Raw genomic sequence first — 11,197 nt, forward strand, 5'->3', positions numbered from 1 at the left:
GCACCCGGTGATGCGTTGTGCAGACCGCACCATCCTCTGGAGAGCCTTGTGGTTGAGGGCAGTGCAAGTGCCATACCAGGCAGTGATACAGCCCGACAGGATGCTCTCTATTGTGCATCTGTAAAAGTTTGTCAGGGTTTTGGGTGACAAGCCAAATTTCTTCTGCCTCCTGAGGTTGAAGAGGCACTGTTGCGCCTTCTTCACGACATTGTCTGTGTGGGTGGACCATTTCAGTTTGTCTGTGATGTGTATGCCGAGGAACTTAAAACTTTCCACCTTCTCCACTGCTGTCCCTTCGATGTGGATAGGGGGGGGGGTGCTCCCTCTGCTGTTTCCTGAAGTCCACAATCGTCTCCTTTGCTTTGTTGACATTGAGTGAGAGGTTATTGTCCTGACACCAAACTCCTATTGCCCTCACCTCCTCCCTGCAGGCTGTCTCGTTGTTGTTGGTAGTCCCTTCCCACTACTGTTGTGTCGTCTGCAAACTTGAGGATTGAGTTGGAGACGTGCACGGCCACGCAGTTGTGGGTGAACAGGGAGTACGGGAGGGGGCTGAGCACGCACCCTTGTGGGGCCCCAGTGTTGAGGGTCAGCAAAGTGGAGATGTTGTTCCTTCGCCACCTGGGGTCGGTCCGTCGGAATGTCCAGGACCCAATTGCACAGGGCGGGGTTGAGACACAGGGCCTCCAGCTTGATGATGAGCTTGGAGGGTACTATGGTGTTGAATGCTGAGCTTTAGTCAATGACAGCATTCTTACATAGGTATTCCTCTTGTCCAGATTGGATAGGGAAGTGTGCAGTGTGATGGCGATTGCATCCTCTGTGGACGTGTTGGGGCGGTATGCAAACTGAGGTGGGTCTAGGGTGGCCGATAAGGTGGAGGTGATATGACCCTTAGACAGTCTCTCATAGCACTTCATGATGACAGCAGTGAGTGCTACATATCGGTTGTAATTTAGTTCAGTTATCTTTGCCTTCTTGTACACAGGAACAATGGTGGCCATCTTGAAGCATGCTGAGACAGCAGACTGGGATAGGGAGCGATTGAATGTCTGTAAATACACCAGCCTGCTGATCTGCGCATGCTCTGAGGACGCGGCTAGGAATGCCGTCTGGGCCAGCAGCCTTGCAAGGGTTAACACGTTTAAATGTTTTACTCACGTCAGCCACAGAGAGGGTCGGGGGCAGGCTTTGTTAGTGGGTCGCGACAATGGCACTGTATTATCCTCAAAGCGGGCAAAGAAGGTGTTTAGTTTGTCTGGAGGCGTGATGTCGGTGTCCGTGACGTGGCTGGTTTCCTTTTTGTAGTCCATGATTTCCTGTAGACCCTGCCACATACGTCTCGTGTCTGAGACATTGAATTGCAACTCAACTTTGTCCCTGTACCGGCATTTCGCTTGTTTGATTGCCTTGCAGAGGGAATAACTACACTGTTTATATTAAGCCATATTCCCAGACCTCTTTCCATGGTTAAATACGGTGGTTTGCTCTTTCAGTTTTGCGTGAATGTCGCCATCCATCCCAGGTTTCTGGTTAGGGTAGATTTTAATACTACATTCCACTACATTAATACTACATTCCACTACATTAATACTACATTCCACTACATTAATACTACATTCCACTACATTAATACTACATTCCACTACATTAATACTACATTCCACTACATTAATAGTGGAATTAATACAGCTCCCGCTCAGCCCAGTCAAAACTGTTCGCTGCCCTGGCCCCCCAATGGTGGAACAAACTCCCTCACGACGCCAGGACAGCGGAGTCAATCACCACCTTCCGGAGACACCTGAAACCCCACCTCTTTAAGGAATACCTAGGATAGGTTAAGTAATCCCTCTCACCCCACCCCCCCTAAGTTTTAGATGCACTATTGTTAAGTGACTGTCCCACTGGATGTCATAAGGTGAATGCACCAATTTGTAAGTCGCTCTGGATAAGAGCGTCTGCTAAATGACTTAAATGTAAATGTATGTAATGTAATGTACTACATTCCACTACATTAATACTACATTCCACTACATTAATACTACATTCCACTACATTAATACTACATTCCACTACATTAATACTACATTCCTAAAGAAAATAATTTACTTTTTACTCCATACATTTTCACACACCCAAAAGTACTGGTTACATTTTGAATGTTTAGCAGACAATAAAATGGTACAATTCACACTCTTATCAAGAGAACATCCCTGGTCATCCCTACTGCCTCTGATCTGGAGGACTCCTAAACATAAATGCTTCGTTTGTAAATTACATCTGAATGTTAGAGTGTGCCCCCGGCTATCCATAATATAAAACATTTTTTTTAAATCATGCCGTCTGATTTGCCTAATATAAGGAATGTGAAATTATTTATACTATTACATTTACTTTGAATACTTAAGTATATTTTAGCAATTACATTTACTTTTGATACTTAAGTATATTTAAAACGTAATACTTTTAGACTTTCACTAAAGTTGTATTTTACTGGGTGACTTTCACTTTTACTTCAGTTGTTTTTTAATAATAAGGTATCTTTACTTGTACTCAAGTATGACAATTGTGTACTTTTCCCACCACTGGTTTCCAGGCAACCATCTGAATAAGAACTGAAAACCTTGACAACTTGTCTTTCATCTGTCATGCTGAGGTAGAGAAACTAGAGTTGTCTGGCAAAAAAAAAAGTAAAAAAAAAAGATTTGGAGCAGCAGAGCATTGATGCAACTGCAGATCAGTCAACCAGACTTGGGCTACACAAGAAGGGACCAATCAATCAATCAAATGTATTTAATAAAGGCGTTGTCACAAAGTGCTTTACGGATACCCAGCTTAAAATCCAAAAGAGCAAGCAACGCAGAGGCAAAAGCACATGCTACTTTGTCAACAGGGGTACGGGGCATGCTAGCACGACCAATGAAATCAGGTCAGGGGTCCGGGACATGCTAGCACGACCAATGAAATCAGGTCAGGGGTCCGGGACATGCTAGCACGACCAATGAAATCAGGTCAGCAGTCCGGGACATGCTAGCACGACCAATGAAATCAGGTCAGGGGTACGGGGCATGCTAGCACGACCAATGAAATCAGGTCAGCAGTCCGGGACATGCTAGCACGACCAATGAAATCAGGTCAGGGGTCCGGGACATGCTGGCACGACCAATGAAATCAGGTCAGGGGTCCGGGACATGCTGGCACGACCAATGAAATCAGGTCAGGGGTCCGGGACATGCTGGCACGACCAATGAAATCAGGTCAGCAGTCCGGGACATGCTAGCACGACCAATGAAATCAGGTCAGGGGTCTGGGACATGCTGGCGCGAGCAGTGAAATCAGGTCAGGGGCCCGGGACATGCTGGCGCGAGCGGTGAAATCAGGTCAGTGGTCCGGGACATGCTGGCGCGAGCGGTGAAATCAGGTCAGGGGTCCGGGACATGCTGGCACGACCAATGAAATCAGGTCAGGGTTCCGGGACATGCTGGCACGACCAATGAAATCAGGTCAGCAGTCCGGGACATGCTAGCACGACCAATGAAATCAGGTCAGGGGTCCGGGACATGCTGGCGCGAGCAGTGAAATCAGGTCAGGGGCCCGGGACATGCTGGCGCGAGCGGTGAAATCAGGTCAGGGGTCCGGGACATGCTGGCGCGAGCGGTGAAATCAGGTCAGGGGTCCGGGACATGCTGGCGCGAGCGGTGAAATCAGGTCAGGGGTCCAGGACATTTTCTACATTTATCTAGGCAAGTCAGTTAAGAACAAATTCATAGTTTCAATGACGGCCGAGGAACAGTGGGTTAACTGCCTTGTTCAGGGGCAGAATTACATATTTGTACCTTGTCAGCTCAGGGATTCGATCTCGCAACCTTTCAGTTACTGGCCCAACGCTCTAACCACTAGGCTACCTGCCGACATGCTAGCACGATGTGTGCCAGAAGTGGAAAGAACTTATCCCAGCCATGAAAGGTGCCAGAGTGCTTGGGGCCATTGCTTATGTTCCATGTACACTGGGAGTCAGGAAGCAAGTTCAGGGAGTGTAAATTGACAAATAAATATAACATAATACATAAACAAGAAACACGAAAAGAGTACAGACTTTAAACACAAACAGAGTCAATGACGCCTGGGGAAGGAACCAAAGGGAGTGACAGTTATAGGGAAGGTAATCAGGAAGGTGATGGAGTCCAGGTGAGTCTCATGAGGCGGTGGTGCGCGTAACGATGGTGACAGGTGTGCGTAATAATAAGCAGACTGGTGACCTCGAGTGCCGAAGACAATACACCCTCCCTGAAGCTCTGCCCCAGCCACAGGACACCGATCAGAGGGACGGTCCCGGGGACCAGGCCGAGGTGCGGGAGCCTGACGAGCCGGTTGAGGCATGGAAGCCTGACAATCCAACCGAGTCTTGTGAACCTGTCAAGCTAGCTGAGGCATGGGAGCCTGACGAGCTAGCTGAGGCATCCTCGGGTAGACTTGGCCACAGATACTTGACAAGCCGGCTGAGGCATGGAAGCCCAACGAGCCGGCTGAGGCATCCCTGGTAGCGAAACCCAGACGTCACCTACAAAACAAAAAAACAACCACATGATGCTCCCCTTTGGTGAGGCGTTATTCTGTAACGCTGGGATTTGGGAAGCAAGTTCAGGGAGTTCAAATGTAATAATAAATAGAACAAGACAACACGAAAAGCGCACAGACATGAAACTCATGAACAGAGTCAATGACACTTAGGGAAGGAACCGAAGGGAGTGACAGTTATAGGGAAGGTAATCAGGAAGGTGATGGAGTCCAGCTGAGTCTCATGAGGCCTGGTCATTAGGGATTAGTCTGTTGTGGAGGGGGTCCTGAAATGTGATAATGTACCTGGTCTGCTCTGGTCCCTGGTCATTAGGGATTAGTCTGTTGTGGAGGGGGTCCTGAAATGTGATAATGTGTGCAGTGGCTGTACGGGCCTAGATGTACATGATGGTGAAGGACGCCGTTTTGACTAATAGTTGCACACATTGTTATGTTGCCATCACGTCGTCCTGAGACGTTGATGATGTCACGGTGTCCATCGATCAGGGGTCAGGATATTTCTGCCGCGGCCCCTTGATTTTGCAAGGTTGAAACCTGCCTCGTCCACATTTATTAGGTCATAGTGCACTGCATCTGCTTCTAGCTCCATGACTCTCTGAAAGAGACAAGACAAAACAACGTAGCTCAGTAGGAAAAGACAGGGATCAGTCAATATGATGTAGCACCATACACATCCAGATCCAGTACCAATGACAGGATAGTACAGCTTACCTGAACATATTCATATCTCAGTTGTTTTACACGGTCTGAGTTTCTCTCGAAAAGGACTCTGTTCAGCTGCTTCATCCTAATTCTACTGTGTTTCAGTAGACGATACAGTGCAGAGACTCACTGTGTTTCAGTAGACGAGACAGTGCAGAGACTCACTGTGTTTCAGTAGACGAGACAGTGCAGAGAAACTCACTGTGTTTCAGTAGACGAGACAGTGCAGAGAGACTCACTGTGTTTCAGTAGACGAGACAGTGCAGAGAGACTCACTGTGTTTCAGTAGACGAGACAGTGCAGAGAGACTCACTGTGTTTCAGTAGACGAGACAGTGCAGAGAGACTCACTGTGTTTCAGTAGACGAGACAGTGCAGAGAGACTCACTCTGTTTCAGTAGACGAGACAGTGCAGAGAGACTCACTGTGTTTCAGTAGACGAGACAGTGCAGAGAGACTCACTGTGTTTCAGTAGACGAGACAGTGCAGAGAGACTCACTGTGTTTCAGTAGACGAGAGACAGTGCAGAGAGACTCACTGTGTTTCAGTAGACGAGACAGTGCAGAGAGACTCACTGTGTTTCAGTAGACGAGACAGTGCAGAGAGACTCACTGTGTTTCAGTAGACGAGACAGTGCAGAGAGACTCACTGTGTTTCAGTAGACGAGACAGTGCAGAGAGACTCACTGTGTTTCAGTAGACGAGACAGTGCAGAGAGACTCACTGTGTTTACCTGTGTTTTCTTGTTTCCTTCTAGATCGAACCAAATGTTTCCCTGTGTTTTCTTGTTTCCTTCTAGATCGAACCAAATGTTTACCTGTGTTTTCTTCTAGATCGAACCAGATGTTTACCTGTGTTTTCTTGTTTCCTTCTAGATCGAACCAGATGTTTACCTGTGTTTTCTTGTTTCCTTCTAGATCGAACCAAATGTTTCCCTGTGTTTTCTTCTAGATCGAACCAAATGTTTCCCTGTGTTTTCTTGTTTTCTTCTAGATCGAACCAGATGTTTACCTGTGTTTTCTTCTTTCCTTCTAGATCGAACCAGATGTTTACCTGTGTTTTCTTGTTTCCTTCTAGATCGAACCAAATGTTTCCCTGTGTTTTCTTGTTTCCTTCTAGATCGAACCAAATGTTTACCTGTGTTTTCTTCTAGATCGAACCAGATGTTTACCTGTGTTTTCTTCTAAATCGAACCAAATGTTTCCCTGTGTTTTCTTGTTTCCTTCTAGATCGAACCAAGTGTTTACCTGTGGCCTATTTATAGTGCTCAAGCTCTGATTTGTAACTGAACTCAGTATCTAAAAGTGTTTTCACATGCGTCAATGTGGAAAGGCAATTGGCGAAACAGTTTTCAGCTGTGCTAACAATTGCAAAAGGGTTTTCTAATGATCAATTAGTCCTTTAAAATGATCAACTTTGATTAGCTAACAGAACTTGCCATTGGAACACAGGAGTAATAGTTGCTGATAATGGGCCTCTGTACGCCTATGTAGATATTTTAATTTATTTTTCATTTTTAAATCAGCTGTTTCCAGCTACAATAGTAATTTATACATGAACAATGTCTGCACTGTATTTCTGATCTATTTGATGTTATTTTAATGGACAAAAAAATGTGATTTTCTTTCAAAAACAAAAAGGACATTCCTACGTGACCCAAAACCTTTGAATGGTAATGTATGTATATCTATCTATCTATCTATCTATCTATCTATCTATCTATCTATCTATCTATCTATCTATCTATCTATCTATCTATCTATCTATCTATCTATCTATCTATCTATCTATCTATATCAGAGGTAGTGTATGTATGTATGTATATCAGTATGTATGTATGTATGTATGTATGTATGTATGTATGTATGTATGTATGTATGTATGTATGTATGTATGTATGTATGTATGTATGTATGTATGTATGTATGTATGTATGTATGTATGTATGTATGTATGTATGTATGTATGTATGTATAGTATGTAATGTATGTATGTATGTATGTATGTATGTATGTCATAGAGGTAATGTATGTATGTATGTATGTATGTATGTATGTATAGATGTAGTGTATGTATGTATGTATGTATGTATGTATGTATGTATGTATGTATGTATGTATGTATGTATGTATGTATGTATGTATGTATGTATGTATGTATGTATGTATGTATGTATGTATGTATGTATGTATGTATGTATGTATGTATGTATATCATAGAGGTAGTGTATGTATGTATGTATGTATGTATGTATGTATGTATGTATGTATGTATGTATGTATGTATGTATGTATGTATGTATGTATGTATGTATGTATGTATGTATATATATATATATATCAAATCAAATTTTATTTGTCACATACACATGGTTAGCAGATGTTAATGCGAGTGTAGCAAAATGCTTGTGCTTCTAGTTCCGACAATGCAGTGATAACCAACAAGTAATCTAACTAACAATTCCAAAACTACTGTCTTATACACAGTGTAAGGGGATAAGGAATATGTACATAAGGATATATGAATGAGTGATGGTACAGAGCAGCATACAGTAGATGGTATTGAGTACAGTATATACATATAAGATGAGTATGTAAACAAAGTGGCATAGTTAAAGTGGCTAGTGATACATGTATTACATAAGGATGCAGTCGATGATGTAGAGTACAGTATATACATATGCATATGAGATGAATAATGTAGGGTAAGTAACATTATATAAGGTAGCATTGTTTAAAGTGGCTAGTGATATATTTACATCATTTCCCATCAATTCCCATTATTAAAGTGGCTGGAGTTGGGTCAGTGTCAATGACAGTGTGTTGGCAGCAGCCACTCAATGTTAGTGGTGGCTGTTTAACAGTCTGATGGCCTTGAGATAGAAGCTGTTTTTCAGTCTCTCGGTCCCAGCTTTGATGCACCTGTACTGACCTCGCCTTCTGGATGATAGCGGGGTGAACAGGCAGTGGTTCGGGTGGTTGATGTCCTTGATGATTTTTATGGCCTTCCTGTAACATCGGGTGGTGTAGGTGTCCTGGAGGGCAGGTAGTTTGCCCCCGGTGATGCGTTGTGCAGTCCTCACTACCCTCTGGAGAGCCTTACGGTTGAGGGCGGAGCAGTTGCCGTACCAGGCGGTGATACAGCCCGCCAGGATGCTCTCGATTGTGCATCTGTAGAAGTTTGTGAGTGCTTTTGGTGACAAGCCGGATTTCTTCAGCCTCCTGAGGTTGAAGAGGAGCTGCTGCGCCTTCTTCACGACGCTGTCAGTGTGAGTGGACCAATTCAGTTTGTCTGTGATGTGTATGCCGAGGAACTTAAAACTAGCTACCCTCTCCACTACTGTTCCATCGATGTGGATAGGGGGGTGTTCCCTCTGCTGTTTCCTGAAGTCCACAATCATCTCCTTAGTTTTGTTGACGTTGAGTGTGAGGTTATTTTCCTGACACCACACTCCGAGGGCCCTCACCTCCTCCCTGTAGGCCGTCTCGTCGTTGTTGGTAATCAAGCCTATATATATATCATAGAGGTAGTGTATGTATGTATGTATGTATGTATGTATGTATGTATGTATGTATGTATGTATGTATGTATGTATGTATGTATGTATGTATGTATGTATGTATGTATGTATGTATGTATGTATGTATGTATGTATGTATATATATCATAGAGGTAATGTATGTATGTATGTATGTATGTATGTATGTATGTATGTATGTATGTATGTATGTATGTATGTATGTATGTATGTATGTATGTATGTATGTATGTATGTATGTATGTATGTATGTATGTATGTATGTATGTATGTATGTATGTATGTATGTATGTATGTATGTATGTATGTATGTATGTATGTATGTATGTATGTATGTATGTATGTATGTATGTATGTATGTATGTATGTATGTATGTATGTATATATATCATAGAGGTAGTCTTTCCTTCCTAGAGTCTGTTGTACTGCTTCTCTTCACCCTTTATTGACTTTTCTATTTTTCTTCTGTTGACCCTCTTATCTCATTTTCTGCTGTCCATGGTATATCTTGAAGCACTCAATGTGCAGTCTCAATGTGCAGTGGCGCTTTGCATTTCTCACTGGCATAGATAGTACGTTTGTCACCATGACGACTTCTCTGGAGCCGGTGCATCGTGCTGATTGGCCAGTGAGAAGCCTTGTCATATCTTGCCTTATCTTCAACAGTAGCAGCCGGCAGAGATCTCCTTTCGTGGCTCAGTGGTTTCTTGCCAAACTTTTGCATAAGAGACTGTGCCGCTATCAGTGAGAAGGTGAGCAGGTCAATGGTCCCTCCCGTAACATCTCTGTAAAACAAATGGCTGTTTACGAGTCCACTGTTGAGAGACCATGCAAAGATGGACCACCACCACCTCTTAGACCTGATGGAGATATGGCATCTTGAAACCTGTAGGTCGTGAAAGGTCAACACCACCACCACCTCTTAGACCTGATGGAGATATGGCATCTTGAAACCTGTAGGTCGTGAAAGGTCAACACCACCACCACCTCTTAGACCTGATGGAGATATGGCATCTTGAAACCTGTAGGTCGTGAAAGGTCAACACCACCACCTCTTAGACCTGATGGAGATATGGCATCTTGAAACCTGTAGGTCGTGAAAGGTCAACACCACCACCACCTCTTAGACCTGATGGAGATATGGCATCTTGAAACCTGTAGGTCGTGAAAGGTCAACACCACCACCACCTCTTAGACCTGATGGAGATATGGCATCTTGAAACCTGTAGGTCGTGAAAGGTCAACACCACCACCACCTCTAGACCTGATGGAGATATGGCATCTTGAAACCTGTAGGTCGTGAAAGGTCAACACCACCACCTCTTAGACCTGATGGAGATATGGCATCTTGAAACCTGTAGGTCGTGAAAGGTCAACACCACCACCACTTAGACCTGATGGAGATATGGCATCTTGAAACCTGTAGGTCGTGAAAGGTCAACACCACCACCTCTTAGACCTGATGGAGATATGGTATCTTGAAACCTGTAGGTCGTGAAAGGTCAACACCACCACCACCTCTTAGACCTGATGGAGATATGGTATCTTGAAACCTGTAGGTCGTGAAAGGTCAACACCACCACCTCTTAGACCTGATGGAGATATGGCATCTTGAAACCTGTAGGTCGTGAAAGGTCAACACCACCTCTTAGACCTGATGGAGATATGGCATCTTGAAACCTGTAGGTCGTGAAAGGCCAACACCACCTCTTAGACCTGATGGAGATATGGCATCTTGAAACCTGTAGGTCGTGAAAGGTCAACACCACCACCACCACCTCTTAGACCTGATGGAGATATGGTATCTTGAAACCTGTAGGTCGTGAAAGGTCAACACCACCACCTCTTAGACCTGATGGAGATATGGTATCTTGAAACCTGTAGGTCGTGAAAGGTCAACACCACCACCACCACTTAGACCTGATGGAGATATGGTATCTTGAAACCTGTAGGTCGTGAAAGGTCAACACCACCACCACCTCTTAGACCTGATGGAGATATGGTATCTTAAAACCTGTAGGTCGTGAAAGGTCACCACCACCACTTAGACCTGATGGAGATATGGCATCTTGAAACCTGTAGGTCGTGAAAGGTCAACACCACCACCTCTTAGACCTGATGGAGATATGGCATCTTGAAACCTGTAGGTCGTGAAAGGTCAACACCACCACTTAGACCTGATGGAGATATGGTATCTTGAAACCTGTAGGTCGTGAAAGGTCAACACCACCACTCTAGACCTGATGGAGATATGGTATCTTGAAACCTGTAGGTCGTGAAAGGTCAACACCACCACCACTTAGACCTGATGGAGATATGGTATCTTGAAACCTGTAGGTCGTGAAAGGTCAACACCACCACCTCTTAGACCTGATGGAGAT

The sequence above is a fragment of the Oncorhynchus gorbuscha genome, linkage group LG07, assembly GCF_021184085.1.
Source record: "Oncorhynchus gorbuscha isolate QuinsamMale2020 ecotype Even-year linkage group LG07, OgorEven_v1.0, whole genome shotgun sequence".
Taxonomy (NCBI): Eukaryota; Metazoa; Chordata; class Actinopteri; order Salmoniformes; family Salmonidae; genus Oncorhynchus; species Oncorhynchus gorbuscha.